Raw genomic sequence first — 20,166 nt, forward strand, 5'->3', positions numbered from 1 at the left:
TACATTAGAGTGTGCCCATATTATAAGGTGAGGGGAATGAGCCTTCAAGAACTGTGTGACTTGCCCAAGTTCATGATTAGTAAGAGGCAGTCCTGCAGCATGAGTCAGGTGCCCTCTCTACAACTGCCTCCCTTATCAAAAGCAGTGTTAAGGAGACAAGAATGGAAGAGAAAACATGAAGAATTAAAAATGAGTAACATGCTGTAGAAAAGAGCTTGGTGGTTTCTCAAAGTTAAGCATACAATTACTATCTGAGCCTGCAATTCCACTCTTTGGTATATACCCAAAGGAACTGAAAATAGATATTCAATAGATATGTACATTAATTTTTTATACGGAACTATTAGCAATAGTCAAAAGGTAGAATAAATAAAACAAATTGTGGTATATCCATACAATGAAATATAACTCCACCATAAAAAGAATGAAGTACTGATACATGTTACAACATGCATGAAACTTGGAAACATTATGTTAAGTGAAAGAAGCCAGAGACAAAGGGCTATATATGGAGTAATTTGGTTTGTAGAAAATTTCTGCAAGAGGGAAATCCATCAAGACAGGAAGCAGAATGGCAGTTTCCAAGGGCTAAGGAAGAGGAATGGGGAGTAACTGTTTATTTGATACAGGATTTACTTTTGAGGTGGTGAAAATGTTTTGAAACTTGATCGAGGCAGTGGTTGCACACCATTGTGAATGTACTAAATGGTGCTGAACTGTTCATTTTAAAATGAATAATTCTATGTTATGTGGATTCTCCTTAGTAAATAGAGGGAGTAACAAAGGAAAGAAAGGCAAATTAGTAAAAGGCAGGAAGTGAATGGTTCAGGGTTTCTCACAACTGTTCAAAAAGAGCTTAACAGAACGGAAGTTGTTTGTATGTGGCCCCCTTTGGTTCCACTGTCATGGGCACTAGCTACACGTCTATTACACAGAATCATCATAAAGCCGTATCTCTCCTGAACTACCTTTTCTATTTTATTCTATTTATTTTTTAGAGATTTTATTTATTTATTTGAGAGAGAGTGTACACAAGTGGGGGGAGGGGCAAAGGGAGACTCCCCATTGAGCTTGGAGCTCAACGCGGGGCTCAAATTCAGGACTCTGAGATCATGACCTGAGCCAAAGGCAGACAAGGCAGATGCTTAACCCACTGAGCCACCCAGGCACCTCTCTGTTTTATTTTATAATTCACAGATAAGAAGTCTCATTGCTTAAAAGTTCAAACAATATAGTAGGGCATAAAATAGTAAAAGACAGTATTCCCCTGTTTCCACTCCTCAGTATTAACTGGTGTTAACAGTTATCCATGATTGTTTTTTGGTTTGTTTTTTGTTTTCATTTAGTGAAAAGTGATTGTCTGGAGGATCTAGGTCTTACTTAGGAAAACAACATCATAGTTTAATATTAATGACACTTCCACAAAAAAGCTACTAAATCCTCTGAATCTTACCAAGGTTTTATAAAGAACACTTTTTCTATGAGACATATTTACTTCTTACTAGTTGACCAGTTATATCTCAGTGAATATTAAAAAAAAAGATAAAAAAATGAATAAAATCTTTCATAACCAGCCATTGACCTAGTTGAATGAAGTGAGGACTGCAGGTTAAATTAGATAGGTTGTCATTCCATTGTGCTAAAGATGACAAACAAACTGAAACAGATGGAGAGGCAATGAAAGTAAATGATCCCAAAGAGCTTGCAAATAAACCTTGCTTCACCTCATCAGAAAATACAAGAACTTCCAATATATTGCTGCCTTATTGTATATGGCTAGTTTTGACCTGCTGTATCACAAATAAGGGCTTATCATCTGAACAACTACTGCTTTTTTTATAATCTTAAACATAGAAGTCTTTCCTGTTCCAAGAAGAAAAGTCAAGTAAGTTGTCATAAATTCAAATAAAATATCTCCCATTACTATTACTATTAGCTAAATAAAAACAAGTGAGAAATCCAGAAGTCAAAATACACAAATATTCACACACTACTTTTAGTGTTAAATTGAAGATTTTACAAGCTGTTAAATTTAATATGAATAGTATTCTTTGCTAGATGAGCTCTTATAGTTGTCTAGCTCAAAATATACTAAGATGAAACTTTGATATATCTCTTCCCACAGAAACAAATATCATGACACATACACGTTTTTTTTAAAAAGTTATTCTTGAACCTAGCTATCACTTCAATAGCTGTATTGGTACAATACAGCTAATCATTTTATTATTATTAATTATTATTATATAATTACTTTCTAATTCTTGTTTGATATTTTTCAGTACATATTTGCTGTACAAGATTTTTCAAGCAATGATTTGCATAACGAATCTGCACTCATTACGAAATGCAGCTATAATTATGATAACATAGGTAGGAGTATCATATGGACATATTTATTTTCTTCCTAGGATAAAGTTACTGGGGATTATTTTATGCCATTAGCAAAGTGGCACAGATGTCTAAAATTTGTTGTTGTAAAATTTATCCTTGGCTGCACTGAACACTTTGGTCAATATCCATGTCCATATATCCTCTGGTCATCTATGATGTACTATCTGTGAAGAGAACTGTGTGATCTTCTTTGTTCCTTAAGAATCCCAAGAAACTAAATATTTCTTCTCACTCATATAATATATTCAGTGTGAGATTTTTGTATAAATTACAGAACTTAAGAAGTCACCTGGGTTCCCATATAATTTTTTTTTTCAGAAAGAGAGAACACTCAAAGTGAGGGAAGAGGGGCAAAGAGCAAGAGAGAACTTTTTTTAAAGATATATTTATTTATTTGAGAGAGAGAGTGCACAGGAAGGGGGAAGGGCACATGGAGAGAGAGAAAAATTTTCAAGCAGACTCCCTGCTGAGCCTGGAGCCCAGCACAGGGCTCAATCCCAGGACCCTGAAATCGTGACCTGAGCCAAAATCAAGAGTTTGGTGCTCAACTGACTTGAGTAACCCAGGCACCCTGGGAGACAATCTTAAGCAGACCCCAATGTGGAGTCCAATGCAGGGCTCAATCTTACCACCCTGAGATCATGGCCTGCGTGGGAATCAAGAGTCAGATGCTTAACCAACTGAGCCACCCAGATACTCCCCCATATAATATTTTTGACAATGTACTAAAAAGATGAACTAAAACACTCTCCTGATGAGATCTTGCCATTTGCAACGACGTGGATGGAACTGGAGGGTATTATGTTGAGTGAAATAAGTCAAACAGAGAAAGACATGTATCATATTATCTCACTGATATGAGGAATTCTTAATCGCAGGAAACAAACTGAGGGTTGCTGGAGTGGGGGGTGGGGTGGGAGGGATGGGGTGACTGGGTGATAGACACTGGGGAGGGTATGTGTTCTGGTAAGCGCTGTGAATTGTGCAAGACTGTTGAACCTCAGATCTGCACCTCTGAAACAAATAATGCAATATATGTTAAGAAAAAAAAAAAAGAAGAAGGTAGCGGGAGGGGAAGAATGAAGCGGGGGAAATTGGAGGGGTAGACGAACCATGAGAGACGATGGACTCTGAAAAACAAACTGAGGGTTCTAGAGGGGAGGGGGGTGGGAGGATGGGTTAGCCTGGTGGTGGGTATTGAGGAGGGCACATTCTGCATGGAGCACAGGGTGTTATGCACAAACAATGAATCATGGAACACTATATCTAAAACTAATGATGTAATGTATGGGGATTAACATAAGAATAAAAAATAAAAATTAAAAAAATTAAAAAAAAGATTCTCAAAGAACACCAAGAAGGATAACAAAAAATTCATACCCTAGACATATGATATTAAACTCAGAAAACCAAAGAAAAAGTGAAAATCTCCAAGGAAGCTGGGGGTGGGGAGAGGGGGTGGATGGGAACCTGACCTGCAGAGGAGTAAGGATACAAAGTAGAGCCAGTGCTCATCAGAAACCATGCAAGCAGAAAAAAATTTCAGTAAAATCTCTCAAGTACTGAAAGGGGAAAAAAAGAAAAAGCAAACCCTACCAACCTAGAATTCTATACCCAACAAAAGTATCCTTCAAAAAATGAACGATAATCAAAGACTTTCTTGGCAACAAAAACTGAGGGAATTCCTTATCAGTAGAGCTGTCCCATAAGAAATGTAAAAAAAATATTTTTCAAACATAAAAGAATATTATTCCTTTTTCTTCTTTGTCTTAACTGATTTAAAATGTAACTGCTGTTTAAGATGATAGTAGTAACAATGTATTTGGGTATTCATATCATATGGAAAAGTAAAATAAATAACAGCATTGTCATAGGAATGGGAGAGAGGAATTTTGAAGAATCCTTTATAAGTTACCTGTACTCCCTGTGAAGTGATATATTGTCATTTGAAGGCAGACTTAGATTAATTAAAAATATATCTTACAACTAGAGGGTAATTCCTCAAAAAATTAAAATACAAATGATATGTCAAGAGAGAAGATAAATTGGAATCATCATATAAGCTGCTTATGTAAAACCAGAATATGCAGAAAAAGAAGTCTAGGAGAGAGGAAGAAACAAAATACAAAGGCCACAGACAGAAAACAGTTATAAAGATGGTAAATTTTAATCTAACTATATCAATAAACACTTTAAATTTGAATTGTCTAAACATACCAATTAAAAGAAAGAGCTTGTCCAATTGGATGAAGACCCAACTATGTGCTATCTACAAGAACCCAACTTTAAATATAATGACTCAAATAGGTTAAATGTAAAGGGACAGAAAGGGAAACGTCATGCTAATTCTAATCAAAAAGAAAGTAGGGGGGAAATCAGAGGGGGAGACAAAGCATGAGAGACTATGGACTCTGAAAAACAAACTGAGGATTCTAGAGGGGAGGGGGTGGGGGGATGGGTTAGCCTGGTGATGGGTATTAAGGAAGGCACATTCTGCATGGAGCACTGGGTGTTATACGCAAACAATGAATCATGGAACACTACATCAAAAACTAATGATGTAATGTATGGTGATTAACATAACATAATAATAAATAAATAAATAAATAAGTAAATAAATAAATAAACGCAAAATACAAAAAAAAAGAAAGTAGGAAGAGCTATATTAATTTTAAGCAAAGAGAACTCTAGAACAAGTAAGATGATCAGGAATAAAGGTGGGATATTACATAATGATAAGGCGGTCATTTCTCCAAGAAGAAAGATCTAAAATCAATAATGTAAGCTTTCTTCTTAAGAAATTAGAGAAAGAAGAGCAAACCAAGCCTAAAGCAAGCAGAAAGGAAATACCCATTTGGAAAGAAATCAAATAAATTGAAAACAAGGAAGCAAAAGGGGAAATCAAAAATACTGAAAGTGATTTCCTTGAAAGTAGTAGCAAATGTATCACTTTCTAGCCAAGCTAACCACAAAAGAGAGAGAAGACATAAATTACACCACCATCAGAATAAAGAGGGTCATAACTATTGATACCATGGACATTGAAAAGATAATAAAGAATATATGGAATATCTTTCCATATGTTACCAGTAGGAATGAAAAATGATACTGTCACTTTTGAAATGAGTTTGGCAGTTTCTTAATCAGTTACTCATCTCTTACACATATGATCCATCAACCCCTCACTGCTCTCTGGTATTTACCAGAGAGACATGAAAACTTAGGTTCACACAAACCCTGTACACAATGTTCATAGCAGCTATATCCATAATTGCTAAGACATGGACATAACTCTGTTAATATAACATTCTGGAAAAGAACAGTTGTAGGAAAAACAATACACCAGAGGTTTCCAGAAGCTATGGAGGTTAGGGGTGGGGTATTTGCTACTAAGTGGCACAGGGAATGCTTGTGATGATACACTATTTTGTCCCTTCATTGTGTTGGTTGTTATTTGACTGTTTACGTTTATGAAAAGTCATGGAACTGTGTATCAAAAAGAGTGACATTTTCTGTAATTAATTTTTTTAAGTGAATTAAAAAAAAATCCAAGGTCCATCCATGTTGTTGGCAAGAGCAAGATTTCATTCTTTTTTTCTGTATAAAGTTTGGTTAAAACACAAGTCAACAAGGAGAGAGGCAGCTCAGGGAATATTCTAAATTTCTAGTATAGTGTTTGTATCTATATAACTATTATATATATGTATATATATATATATGTATATGTATATATATATATCCATATTTCCATAAACCTCATAGAGAGAGGGAATATATGTAGCTGTTTAAATCATGTGGGGAGATTCTTTGCTGAATCAAGTTCTCAAGAAAATTATCTAAAACAAAAACAAAATACAAAAACAACAACAGAAGAAAAAACCTTGAGGGCATTATGCTAAGTGACATAAGTCAGAGAGAAAAAGACAAGTACTGTATGATCTCCTGTATATGTGGAATCTAAAACAAACAAAACCAAAAATCCCCAATTCATACAAGGTCATAGATATGGAGAATAGTTTGGTGGTTGCCATAGCCCGGGTTGGGAGTGGGTAAAATGGGTGAAGGGTGTCAAAAAGTACAAACTTCCAGTTATAAAATAAATAAATCATGGGATGGAATGTACAGCATGCAACTATAGTTAAAAATAATGTATTGCATATTTAGAAGTTGCTAAGAGAGTAGGTCTTAAAAGTTCTCATCACAAGAAAAGTCAGTAACCACATATGGTGACAGATGTTAACCAGAATTATTGTAGTGATCATTTCTCAATATATACAATATACATGTTATATACTTTATGTTGTTCACTTCAAACTATAATATAATATTTATGTCAATTATACCTCAATAAAAAAAAATCCAAGACTGTTGGTTAATCAGAAATATGTATGTCTACAGTTTCCATGGTCTACAGAACGAAAACAAACACACAAAATAGCAAGAGTCAAACAAATTAATCACACACATTTTGCCTGTGTTTTAAAAACTTGAGTATCCAGATTAATAAATTTAGTAGTGAGTTTCTAGAACTTTTTTTTTTTAGCTTAATTGGGTGCCAGCAAATAGTTCATCTAACTCCCAAGGAACTATCTGCACTTGAGTATAACTAAATAATGCTTTCAAAGATGTACAGTTGGTAAGTAGATCAGCCCTGACTCTGCTCAGTGTCCTTATTTAGTATTTGTCAGTCACGCCTGATGTATTGTGTCTCTTTCTTTTTCCTGTATCTTACATGAATCATCCAGAGAAAGGCAATTTTGATAGTGAGAGATCTTGAAATCTATCACATGTGTAACACAATGAAATTGTTACACATGGTCTATGAGAGGAAGTCCAAAAAACGGTTTTCAGTGATTTGAGAGACTCATAAAACAAATAAACAAAAAAATAACTGGGCTTACCTCACATTTTTGAATGAGTTCAAAGAGAATACATGATAAATATCAGAAATCTTATGAAAAAGGTACATAATAGTACCTGAAAGTTATTGTAATCCCTTCAAATTCCTCACATTCTTGAATTTGAATTGGAGTTCTATTGGTGAGATGGGTGTCTTGAAAAATAGTGAACTCGTCTTCACATGAATTCTTAAAAACCTCAGTTGGAAGTTTCACCGAGATGACTTTTAGGTTTCCTATCAACCCAGAACTTTATAAGGTGTATCTGCCATGTTATAAAAAGGAAAGTCTTCACTGGGTGATGAATTAATGTTGGTGACCATGTTTTAACTCTAATACTCTGCAGGTCTTAAGAAATAATAGGAAATAGATTACTTCAAAACTAGTGAGGTCGTGTTTGGGTTATGAACAGAAAACTATGAATTCTGATTTTTCCCTCTTTACCTTCCTACTGATACTACTGAGAAAGCATAAAAGGAGATGCAGAGTTCAAAGAATATTGGTTGCTAACGTGTGCACCCAGACGGGAGCTCTACTGTTGAAACAGAACAGCAATGACACACAAGAATAAAGAAAGGAGGCTAGTTCTATCCACCCAGCATATCCTTACCTGAGAGAAAAAATTTCCTACGTAGAGGTATCATCTCCAACCCCATCAACACATGACACACACACACACACACACACATATCACACATCACATACATACTGCACAGAAGCAATTTAAGGTGAATAGACTTTCACTTCTGTATTAGCATTCTGGGTCTTTATTTCTTAATTGCAAAGGGCTATTGTGAATATGGGGATGAATTAGAAAAACAAAAATGACTGTCCAGTAGTATACTCAGTAAGTGATAGTTATAATCATCAGGAAACCTTTTCCATCTGTGTTGCTCTCTTTCTCTCTGTCTTTACTTCTTACCCTTTTATTTATTTTGAAATATATATACATATATATATTTTTTTTTTTTTTTGAGAGAGAGAGAGAGAAAGAGAGTGGGAGCAGCGGGGAGGAGCAGAGGAAGAAGGAGAAAAAGAATCTCAAGCAGACTCCACATCCAGCACGGAGCCCAAAAAGGGGCTTGATCTCACAATCCAGAGATCATGACCTGAGCCAAAATCAAGAGTTGGATGCTTAACCAAATGAGCCACCCAGCCGCCTCCTGAGACATATTTTAACTATTATTCAGATATCAAGTACCTAAAATATACACCAGGAATATGAAAAATGTTCCACAAAAAGCAAAATTTGGCATAAAGACGGGGTTCTTTATTTCCTAGTGTGGACCACCTTCAGGTTCTTCTGTAACAAATAAGGGGTTATTTGTGGGTAGGGAGTGTCCCACATGTATTCAGACAAAGGAAAGATTTTTGAGGTTTAAAAGAACTGGTGAAGTGGAATTTTAATGGAATCTTGAAGGATTGGTACACTTGGAAAAGAAGGAAGTCATATTCCAAGCAAAAATAGCCCGCCACATCTACTTGATGATATCTCGATGACTCAAAGGCACCTGAAACTCAATATACCTAACACTGAACTCATCACTATACCTCCCTCCACAACTCTATTTTCCACATTGCCTGCACTCAGGAGTGGTTCCGTCCTCCATCTAGGTTCATAAGCTGGATAGTTGAGGTCCTCTTTGTCTCCTCTCTTTCCCTTCCATCTCTCTTCATGTTCTCATCTTAACTTTCTGAATACCTATGGCTCCATCCCCTCTTCCTTCCATTGCCATTGAATCAGCTCTCCTCTTGGAACTGAACTAATACAACAGAGCATCTCACAAATCTGTTCTCCATATAGCAAAGCCACCTAATGGGGAGGGGGAAATATATATATATAAAATATATATATATATATATATATTTCAATCCTTTTTCTAAATCTTTAAATGGCATTCATTTATCATGATATAAAGACCCAAAGGTCTAGGGGCACCTGGGTGGCTCAGTCGGTTAAGAAGCCAACTCTTGATTTTGGCTCAGGTCATGATCTCAGGGTTGTGAGACTGAGCCCCACCTTGGCTCTGTGCCGAGCATGGAGCCTGCTTAAGATTCTCTCTCCCTCCCCTCTTATCAACCCCCCCACATGCACATCTTCTCTCTCTCTCTAAAAGAAAAAAAAAAAAAAAGACCCAAAGATCTAGCATGGTCCATAGAGTGTGCAGAGCATTGCCCTGCCCACACCCTAGCCTCATCTCCCACCACACTGTCCCCCTCACTCCACTAGGGGCAGCCACACTGGCCTCCTTCCATTCTCCCTTAAGATGCACCATGCTCCTGGGACGCCTGGGTGGCTCGGTTAAAGCATCTGCCTTCGGCTCAGGTCATGATCTCAGGATCCTGGGACTGAGTCCCGTATTGGGCTCCTTGCTCAGCAGAGAGTCTGCTTCTCCCTCTGTCTGCCACTCCCCCTGCTTGTGCTTGCTCCCGCTCTCTCGCTCTCTCTCTCACACTCTCTCTCTAACAAATACAAAAATAAAATCTTAAAAAAAAAAAAAGCGTGTTTTGAAACATCTGAACTCCATAGCATTCTGACCCCAAGGTGTAAGTATTGATCCCTCATCTGTGTTCTTCTTTCATATTATATAACACTTATCACATCAATTTTTAGTTACTGTTATTCTTTCCTGGCAAGCCAGTGACTTATTGCTTTGGGTATGAAGAGTGTCTTATTCATTTGTGCATCCTCTGTCCCCGAAGAGCACTGGACCTTAGTGAGAACTCAGCACAAGGTAATTGGGGTGACCTCTGTGGCTTGAACAATGTAGAAGAAGGGGTTGCCATTTTTCTGTAACAACACAACCGAGGCCAGATGTATACAAAACAGACTCAGTCATTCTTCAGAGGGGAATTTAGACCACATTCACCCAACTTGAATAAATCAGAAAATTGAAACTCCAGCCTCATTATCCAGGTTGATTAATAAATTGGTTTCAAATTTATTGGTGCTCATTTTGCTTTGATTTCCAGTTGAACACTTACCATAGAAATGACATGTGCTTTTCACAGAAGGGACAAATTCCATTTCAATTTGACAACCCTTCATTAAAACCCCAGGGACAGCCTAAGTCCTAAAAAGTGTAGGAAATCATTAATAAGGAAAAACATACTTAATGAAGTTCCTTGCTCCTCCGATTTGTGAATTTTTGCTGTTACCAGATTTCCTGGATAACCAGCTTCCAATTGGAGAATTGGAGAAATGTCCTTTATTTTAGGAATCAAAATAAAATTAAAATCAAAACCATGGCAACGCCTAGGTGAAAAAAAAAAAAAAGTTGCAAGACATCATTCCAGAAGTTACGAGTGTGGATTCTGGAAGTAGCAAACTAGCAAACTCAGTTGCTACCCCAGCTACCCCATCTATTAGTTCTGTGTGCTCTTGGGTTCCCTCTGCGTCTTCCTCTCCTCATCTAGAATATGACGAACTCACGGGGTTGTTACGGAGAGTAAAGAATCAATACATACGAAGTGCTTAGAATAGTGCCTGGCACATTTTAAAACCAAATGAATGTTGGTATCAAAATCATCATCGTGGTCATCATCATCAAATTACTCCGGGGATAATCACAATTTTGCCTCTTGGGAAATTTAAAGAATACTCCCTCCCCAAATAATAATAATAATAATAATAATACATTTTTGAAAAGCTCAGTCGTAGCGTGAGAATCATAAATGATATCAAAGGCAGTGCTGAAACAAAGGGGGTAATTCTAGGATGGGCTTGGCATAAAATTCCCGGGCTGGCCATCACGTTAGAAACCCTCCCGGGCGCAAAAGCCCGTGCTGTTTGTTTGGCTGTCGATGGGTCGATAAGCGGCGGCAGGATGTGTTAATTTCTTGTTAAGCGCGTGTGGATGTGCGCCCTGCAAACAATAGGCTCCGAGAGGGAGAACCGCGCCGGCCCCCGGGCCCCCGGCCCCCACCGGCGCCCCGTTTCCGGACTTTCGGCCGCACACATCCCCCCTTTGTTTTCCCGGGCCCGGCCGCGCGTGTCGCTGCCGCGGCCACCCCACCACGCTTTTCCGCCGGCCGCGCCTCGCCCGGGGGTCGGGCGGTCGCGGGGAGGAAGCGCGGGAGGAAGCGGAGGGCGGCGGGCGGCGGCGGCGGGGGCCGGCCGGGGGCCCGCGGAAGTGCCGCCGCCGCCCGCCGCGCTCGGGGAAGGCCTGCGCGCCGCGATAAGGCCCTGCCCGGCCCATTGTCTGCGCGCCGCGGACGCCCAGTGAAAGTTCCCCGGGCCCGGCGGGATGCGCAGCGCCGCTGGCACTTGCGCGCCGCGCCCTGCGGGGGAACGCTGCGCAGGGTGAGCCGCGCTCCCCGCTCCAACCCCGCCAAACCCCGAGGGTGGAGGGGCCGCACCCCGAGTGTCCCGGCCAGTGCACTCAGTGGACTTTTAGGGGAGCCCTGTGAGACGGATCGCACGTCCCGCGATTTGCCAGGGAAAATGCCCCTGGTCTGGAGCCAACGTAGGACCTACCAGCTCTCAGTTCTGGGAGAGCCCAGGCTTCTTGCACTGATAAGCCTCCTGGTCAGTAAAAAAAGAAAAGAAAGAAAGAAAAAAGAACAATGCAACGCTGAAAGCAGAAGTGTTAATTTCTACAAATTAACGTGTTTAATATACACACACAAGGGGGCACACATGGATAAAAGGTTGCTATTTACAAAATAATTACGGGAGTTCAAAAAATAACATTTTTTTTAGAAACTCCAAGCGATTGTGCTTGGAAATGATACCGCACCGTTGAAAGATGTATGATGAAATTTTTTCTTTCTTCAGTACATTTGGTGTATAGTTGTGACTGTTCAACGTCATTTGGAGACCACTGGGATTTCAAAAGTGTAAATGTGAGACCCTTTCCAGAAGGCAGGCCAGAGCCCTCCTACTCTCTACTCTCTTTCTCAGGCAAAGCCAGGATGGTCTGAACCCTTGTCCTCTCCAGGAGGAAAGGGTTGCAAGCCCATTTTCTCTGCTTTGGTAGGCTTCTCTGTGTTTGCCTTTTGCCAAACCGACCGGGAGATTAATTACAGAGACCACCACGCAGAATCAGGGAATACCATAGAAAAGAACATGCCATTCATTCAGGAACTATTATATATGAAAATGTCGCATTGTGTTTCTTTCAAACTACCTGCTTATCTTTGACTACATATAATGCTCTAAATGAGCTACTCAATACTACACCAAGAGCCAGATGGAAAACAAAATGTACTTTAATAAAGAAAAATATGCATCATGTATAGCCCACCCTTCCAGCCCTGTTCGTCCTCTTTGAGCTATCTGGCAACTCTTTATGAATCGTAGGTTACTGATAGTAATGTAAATTCTGTCCTATCTGGTAAAGATTTCTTTTTTTTTTTTTTAATTTTTATCATTTTTTTTAAGATTTTATTTATTCATTTGAGACAGAGAGATACAGAGAGAGAGAGCATGAGCAGGGGGACAGACAGAGGAAGAGGGAGAAGCAGGCTCCCGCTGAGCAGGGAGCCGGATGTGGGGCTCGATCCCAGGACCCTGGGATCATGACCTGAGCCAAAGGCAGACACTTAACCGTCTGAGCCACCCAGGCACCCCTCTGGTAAAGATTTCATTGAACACTAGTGATGTGGTTTTAGAATACAGGTGAGGTTTGGTGGGGTGAGGTCCAGGGCCGATGGCCAAGAAAGAATTCTTGAGACGTCTTTGGTGCAAAAGGTGGTGTTATTAAAGCACGGGGACAGGACCGTATACACACCTCAGCTAGCCTTCTGCTCCCTCCTCACTACCACCTCATTTGTGGAAAAACCAGGTTAGTTTCATTTTGCAAATCCAACTCAACATCCTTCTATGGACCTGTGTCTGTTGTATATGTGCCATATACCTTTGTGGTCTTTTGACTTGCCCTTTGAACTGGTTATAAAATCTGCCTTATTCCTTCATATCATAGGAGAACAATAAATTCTTTCGTATGTTTTCATATTTGTATCTGTATGAGGATCATGATTTTAGCTATTTCTGAGAACTACTTTTAACCAAGCCTCCCAATTAAGAGTAACACAGGTCAAAAGGAACACATGAAGGAAAAGCAGCCAATAAATAAATAAATAAATAAATAAATAAATAAATAAATAAATAAATAAAATAGTGACAGCTTTAGTTCACCATTAGATGCAGAAGCTAAATTCATTAATTTGTTCACTATATATATATATGGATCACTACCTGAGAGCTTATTACAGCAGGAGGCAAATGTGAAGGAATTATTATCTTGCTGAATTGTTTTTATTAATCAGTGAAGAAGTTGAGCAGATGTAGAAAGAATTGGGGGCAAAACATCTGTATTCAAATCCTGGATGCTGCCACTTAAAGTGTGTGGCCCAAGCAAGCTACTTAAAACTTTGAACCTCAGTTTTCTATTCCATAAAATGGGCAGAATATTTACCCCCCCAGGGTTGTTGAAGAAATAAATGAAGTAGTCTTTGTGACGGTGCTGCTACTGGGTCTGATGTTCCCGAAATGCTGGTTGACTCCATACTCTGTTGCATTCTGCTAGTTACTTTGGGTACAGATACAGGAAATAACAATATAGTACAAGATCCTCAAATTGAGGAGCTATCAACATAGGGTGGAAATAAGATTTGGAGGCAGAAATACTTTTTTTTTTTAAGTCCTTTCCTTTCTTATTTTTTAAATTTTACCTATTTATTTATTTAGAGAGAGCGGTGGGGAGAGCCAGAGGGAGAGGGAGAGAGAAAAATCTCAAGCAGACTCCCCACTGAGTGCGGAGCCTGAAGCGGGGTCACAGGGGCTCAATCTCAGGACCCTGACATCATGACCTGAGTCGAAATCAAGAATCAGATGCTCAACAAACTGACCACCCAGGCGCCCCAGAGGCAGAACTTAATTTAACATTCATATCTTGTGTTTAGCAGTGGACCTTCAACAAGTAAAATAATCTCTCTGAACCACCACTTCTTCATCTGAACAGAGACTAAAATGTTTACCTGGGATAGTTGTCAGAAGTGAGACCAGGAGTACAAAATGTGGGTTGGGACAGTGCCCAGCAGAAAGAACACTCTGTAAAATATACCTACCAATAAGGTGTATCCAAATAATTAAACTCAACATCTCTCTAATTACGATTATAATTTCTTATTTGCAGCAACGTATTTCATGGACAAGCCAAATGCTGTATTCCTTCTTTACAAAGAAACCACCAATTAATCAAAAGTCTTCCTTCCAACTTGGCCATACTCTATTTCCTGAAGTGGCTGAAGACTGAAGAAGGGAACTATATTTTGAGAATTAAAATAGCAGGTGCTTGGGTGGCTCAGTTGGTTAAGTATCTACCTTCAGCTCAGGTCGTGATCTCAGGGTCCCAGGATCTAGTCCCCATCGGGATCCCTGCTCAGCAGGGAGTTTGCTTCTCCCTCTCCCTCTGCCCTCCCCACCACTCATCCTCTCTCTCTCCCTCTCTCTCTCTCAAATAAATAAATAAAATATTTTTTTAAAAAAGTAAAACAACAAATCTGTTTCTACATGGAGAAAGGGATGTTTGTCATCTGTAACCAGGACCACCACTGGGGTACAAGGAAGCAGGAGCTTTAAGAACCAAATAGAAATATCCGTGGGGTTTAGTGGTTCCTTAAGGTGACATGGAATGTGGAATGTTTTCAGTCTGTGGCAAGCTATATAAAGTCTTCATTACACTGTGTCTGATATTTGATAAGTGGGGGTTGGGGGAGAGGAAACTATAATACAACATGTAGTAGACAAGTAACATCAAGGGTGGTCAGAATTACTTCTAAGCAAAACTTCATCAAATGCAGCCACTAAATGGTCACCCAACTCCCAAACCCCTACCCTGCACCATAAACGAATGGCACAGCTGGTTAGATTAAAGGTGTACAGCAAACATACAGGCCCCAATTGACAGACCCCTCAAGTAGCCTATCATGGATGATAGCAACAAGATTCCCTTTCTGAAGTTCAAATCGGAAAACAGAAGCGTCAAGCAGTTGAGAGTAAAATCTAAAGTTCTACAGAAACGTAGAGAGGCACCGAGAGGTGTCAGGAACCTAATATGTCAGGCTGAATCCAAATCATGAGTTAGCATCAATAATAAGTAAGTGGCTATATTAGTAGAGAACAGAGAGCCGAGCAAACAAATAAGCCAGAGTGTTATGTGGCAGAGATTACTGGCTGTGCACCTCCTTTTCCAGAATGGGCAGCTGCCCAGCCAGGGACATTTCCCAGCCTTTGTGTATCCATAGAAATTATATGTGGTAGCCCCTGGGTTGTGAACTTTAGGATAAAAGAGTTGATTCATCTCTCTTTCTTTTACACTGGTAGATGCAGAAGAGCTCAAAGCTTTAAGGGACTGAAGAGCCACAAGACAGAAGGAGCCTGGATCCCTAAATCCTGATGGGAGCTGCTCACTGACTGGAATTCCTGCATGGGACTGTTTCTCGAGTGAGTAGCACACCTCTACTGCAGTAAGTCACCTTCACGTCTATGGCCTGTGAGGGCTCACTGCCCCAAGTTCTAGGCTACGTGTATCCCTAAAACATATCTCCACTTATTTGAAGTGACTTGAGACAATCATCTCTGACCCTTATATTTATGGAAAGACAGATAGATGGATAGATAGATCTATACACACACACACTTATGCACTTAGAAGAGACTTATAATTTTTATTTTTTACATACATTTCAAATTTTCTAACATGAACATATGTTTTCTATAAAACAAATATGGGCATGCACCCATACATACAAATACAGTCACTCTATATTTGGTGTAGCGAGTCTTTTCATATTCATTGAGGCCCTAACATTCCTGATAAGTAACATGCAATATCTTGATCCTCCTTGATAAAATACTTACTATATTAAAAGTGGGGCAAATAAGCAGTAAAAGAGTTCCTGAACTTGCTGAAACAAAATATTTTCCTATAAAATGAATAACTAAGATTAGGGTTCTTGTTTTCCCTGGAGACTGTCATGTCAATGATATGCTGAGAGGCTACCTATTGTTATTTATTACTGAAACATGACTGGAAATGAGTCTTTTGTTGAGCTAGCGTCATTCCTTAATGATTTGAACATGTCATTTTTACACTGAACTGTTTCTAGAATAAGCCTGGGATTTAAAAAGGGGTGGTAGGGGGGTGTGCATTAGCCAGTTGAAACTTCCAACTCAGGAAAGAGAAAATATTCTGCCCAAGTTAGGGGTTCCCAGGAACTAATTTTGTGTCAGGAGGTGTTTGGGATCTCTCCTGTGACTCAAAAACATGTCTAGAACCTTAAAAGAGAAAGAGAGAGAGAGAGAAGAGGGAAGGGGGGGAAAAAAGCGAAATCAAAGGAACAAAAACGCAGAGCTATATTTTCCCTTGACACCCAAGGCCACAGTGTACGAAACAGGGGACAAGTGAGTGTCAATTTCTGTTGCGGCTACAAGGTATAATAGCAGTGCGACAACCTTAATGCAAATAAATGAACATCACAGCCAACTTCGAACGTCCTTGAAAAGTTAGTGGAAAAATGTGGCATTATATAAATTTGTGTGTGTGTGCAAAGAACAGCAATAAGCAACATATATTTCAATAAACATATTTGTTGTAGCCAATATTCATTGGCTCTCGATTCTAAATATTCATTCAAACTTCTGGCACAAAGGCATGAAACATATGAATTATGGAATCCTGACTGATTATTCTATCTTTATGTTTTGCCTTTGAAATGTGAATTTCTGCCTACCAGAATTAACAAACTCCATCCTAATCCCATGCCCCTTTGGGAAACCCTGTGCTTACGGTCTTTTCTGAGGTACTGAATCATCTCTTTTGTAACACGATGCTCCTGGAACTTTTTGAGACTTCCCAAATATGGGCTGGGAAGGAACACATCTGTGTAGCGTAGAAAGCATAAGGAACTTAATTTTAATGGAAATTTCTTCTTTTCTTTCTTTTCTTTTTGACAGAGGCAGATCCTGCTGTGTTTGACAAATATGTTCTAGAAGAAAGCTCAATCTAGATGTTATGTGTAACTTTATCTTATTCCCCTCTGAGCACTACCGTTCTTACAAAATGATCTCTCCACTGCCCAAAGTCATTACATTCTTTCCCTTTCACATGGTCCCTTTGTAAATGTCAGGCATAACCACATTTGTATTTGCAGAGATACCACTGCTATGAATGAGTAAAAATTTTCTGCTCCCCCGCCTCTTTCTCTTTACCCTCTGCGCATTCTACTAATATGATTTGTTGAACAAATTGTTCCATTAATCTGGGGCTGTTTGACAGAGTGAGAAAATAAGTGCCAAAGTGAGAAGATTCACAAGAATCGGAAATCTCCGTGCCTCTTTCTCAAGGTAAATAGTTATTATATCAGGGTGTCAGACTGGTGAAATGGATGTGCTTTCATTCTCAGTTTGTAAATGTCACTTTTCCTCAGCCCATCAGGGTGACAAATGAGGTGTGGGTTACAGTAAGAGTTCATTCTTTGACAAAGTTCTTAACAGTCTATTTCAACAGAAAGCATCCAGCCTTCCTCACTTTTATAATCTAAACCCTGCACCACCGCCAGAAACTTCCCAGGGCTTGTCTTACTGCTTCATCACAATCCTCAAAGAGAAGCATATCTATAACACAATACAAAATCTCAAATGAAAGTAAAAGTAAATAGGTTAAAAGCGAGTTTATAAGCCGTAACCCTGATTTCCCAGGGAAATTCCATTGACTGCTTCTCAAGATTTTATGATCCCAGGGAAATTTATTATATTTTGTTTTTTCTTTAAATGTTCTTTCACTTTTTTTATATACATTTAATCTCAAAAGAGATATTTTACACCTTTTTTGTATGAGTTAATTAATGAGTATATCATATATAAATAATCCAGGTAAACAAGTTGCTCCAACAGCAAATGAATGAGGGTCTAAGTGAAAGATAATACTACATCTGATTCAAACCCTTCCCCATAAAACATGCTTCTTTGATTAACATAAGAATACAATATTTGAACAGGAATGAGATAGGTTGGTTTTATAAGCAAAAGAAGCTTAAGATTATATGTACAAATAGACAGAAAAACATCATCATTAATGGCCACACGTACTATGATGGGAAGATCGATGCTAAAATATGATGTGTAAGTTGATGCTATTGCCCCAGGAATCACATCCAGTTGTCTCTTGAGTGCAATTAAACATAGTTTGTTGGTGAGGCTCATCATCACTGTGATCTATCATCTGCCAGTTTGCCACATCGGCACTTCTGTGATTAACAACGGAACCACAAGATTCAATTAGTGATGCCTCATGGTCTACCTCATACCATACCATTTGCCAACCCAGTTTTCATCTCTGTGTCATTTAAAATCCCTGAGCCTTGATTCCATCTATAGAATGGATATGATGTCAGTGTTTAACAAGACTCACAACAACTGTGAGGACCAAGTGAAATAATAGAAGTGCACCCTATATAAAGCACACTTATTTTCAAATATGTATTTTTCTTGGGATGAGCATCAGTAGATTTCTAAAGTTCAGGAATCCCCAAAAGGTAACATACCACTGATTTTAAAATTGTTAGATACAGAGAAAAAGAAAAAAAAAATGAGTAAGAAGATAGGAGAAAAAATCTGGCCTACTAGAAGCCAAGAGAGAAGAAAGATGTATTATGGATCAACAATGTCAACCTCAACAAGAGAGACAAGTCCTTGGTGTTGAGGAACCAGGATGTAAAAAAGGAACGAGAAGATGAAAACTATCTGCCAGTCCAAAGGCTCCAAGTGAAGATCCTTAAGGAATGGAGGATGACCAGCAGACTACTATGAGCAGTCTCTAAGACAGAAGAAGCAGAGGGGCAAAGTACCTCAAGATGCGTGAGCTGAGGAGGACAATGACTCTGCCATGGATCCTCAGGCTTTGGACCACATGAGTGTTGCTATGGTGAGCAAGAGGGAAGTTCACGGCTACAAAGACAAAGGATGAAAACACAGAGAAAGTATTTTCCCTGCTTCTTTCACATGGGTCATGGAACCAAGCTTCTTAACTGTACATACTTTCAAAACTCATCAGCCCTTAATTAAAAAAAAAAAAAATACAGAAAGCAGTAATAAAGGGAAATTTTATTGAATTCAACTAAATTATAATTGAAAACTTTGTCTATCAAAAGATAGCGAGAAAACAAGCCACAAGCAGGCAGAAGTTGTTGTAAATGCATAAAGCCAGAGAGTCTACTATCTAGAATATATATTTTTAAAACTTACAAGTCAATAAGAAAATGACAGTCAACCCTAGAAAAAGACTTCAATGGCACATTCCAAACTAGAAAATCCACATGACCAGTGAATATAAGAAAAATGTGCTCAATGTCATTAGCATTCAGGGAAATTAAAAGAAAACTGCAATTGGTGATATTTGAAAACTGACTGAGGCTGCTTGAGACATTGTAGCCAGGGGTAAGGACTTTATTGTAGGAAAAGAGCAAAAGAAAAGGACTTCACCAGGGATGAAAGGTGAGCTAAAACCATAAATGAGGTGATAAATAGTGATGTCACCATTTATTTATTTATTTAAGCTCTCTGCCCAACATGGGGCTTGAACTCATGACCCTAAGATCAAGAGTTATCAATGAGGTGATAAATAGTGATGTCACTATTTATTTATTTGTTTGTTTATTTGTTTAAGTAAGCTCTCTGCCCCATGCAGGTCTTGAACTCATGACCCTAAGATCAAGAGTCACATGCTCTACTGACTGCCCTAAGGAACACTTTAGAGTAAAGCTCCCATAATGGTTTGTGTCGGGCAGTTAAGGACTAACCCCTGAATGGTGAGAGTATTTTAGAAACCAGTCATAGTGATGCTGCAGCTCTGAGCGTGAGTCAAACAGG

This window comes from Mirounga leonina, unplaced genomic scaffold, assembly GCF_011800145.1.
Source record: "Mirounga leonina isolate KUSES-001 unplaced genomic scaffold, KU_Mleo_1.0 Mir_178, whole genome shotgun sequence".
NCBI lineage: Eukaryota > Metazoa > Chordata > Mammalia > Carnivora > Phocidae > Mirounga > Mirounga leonina.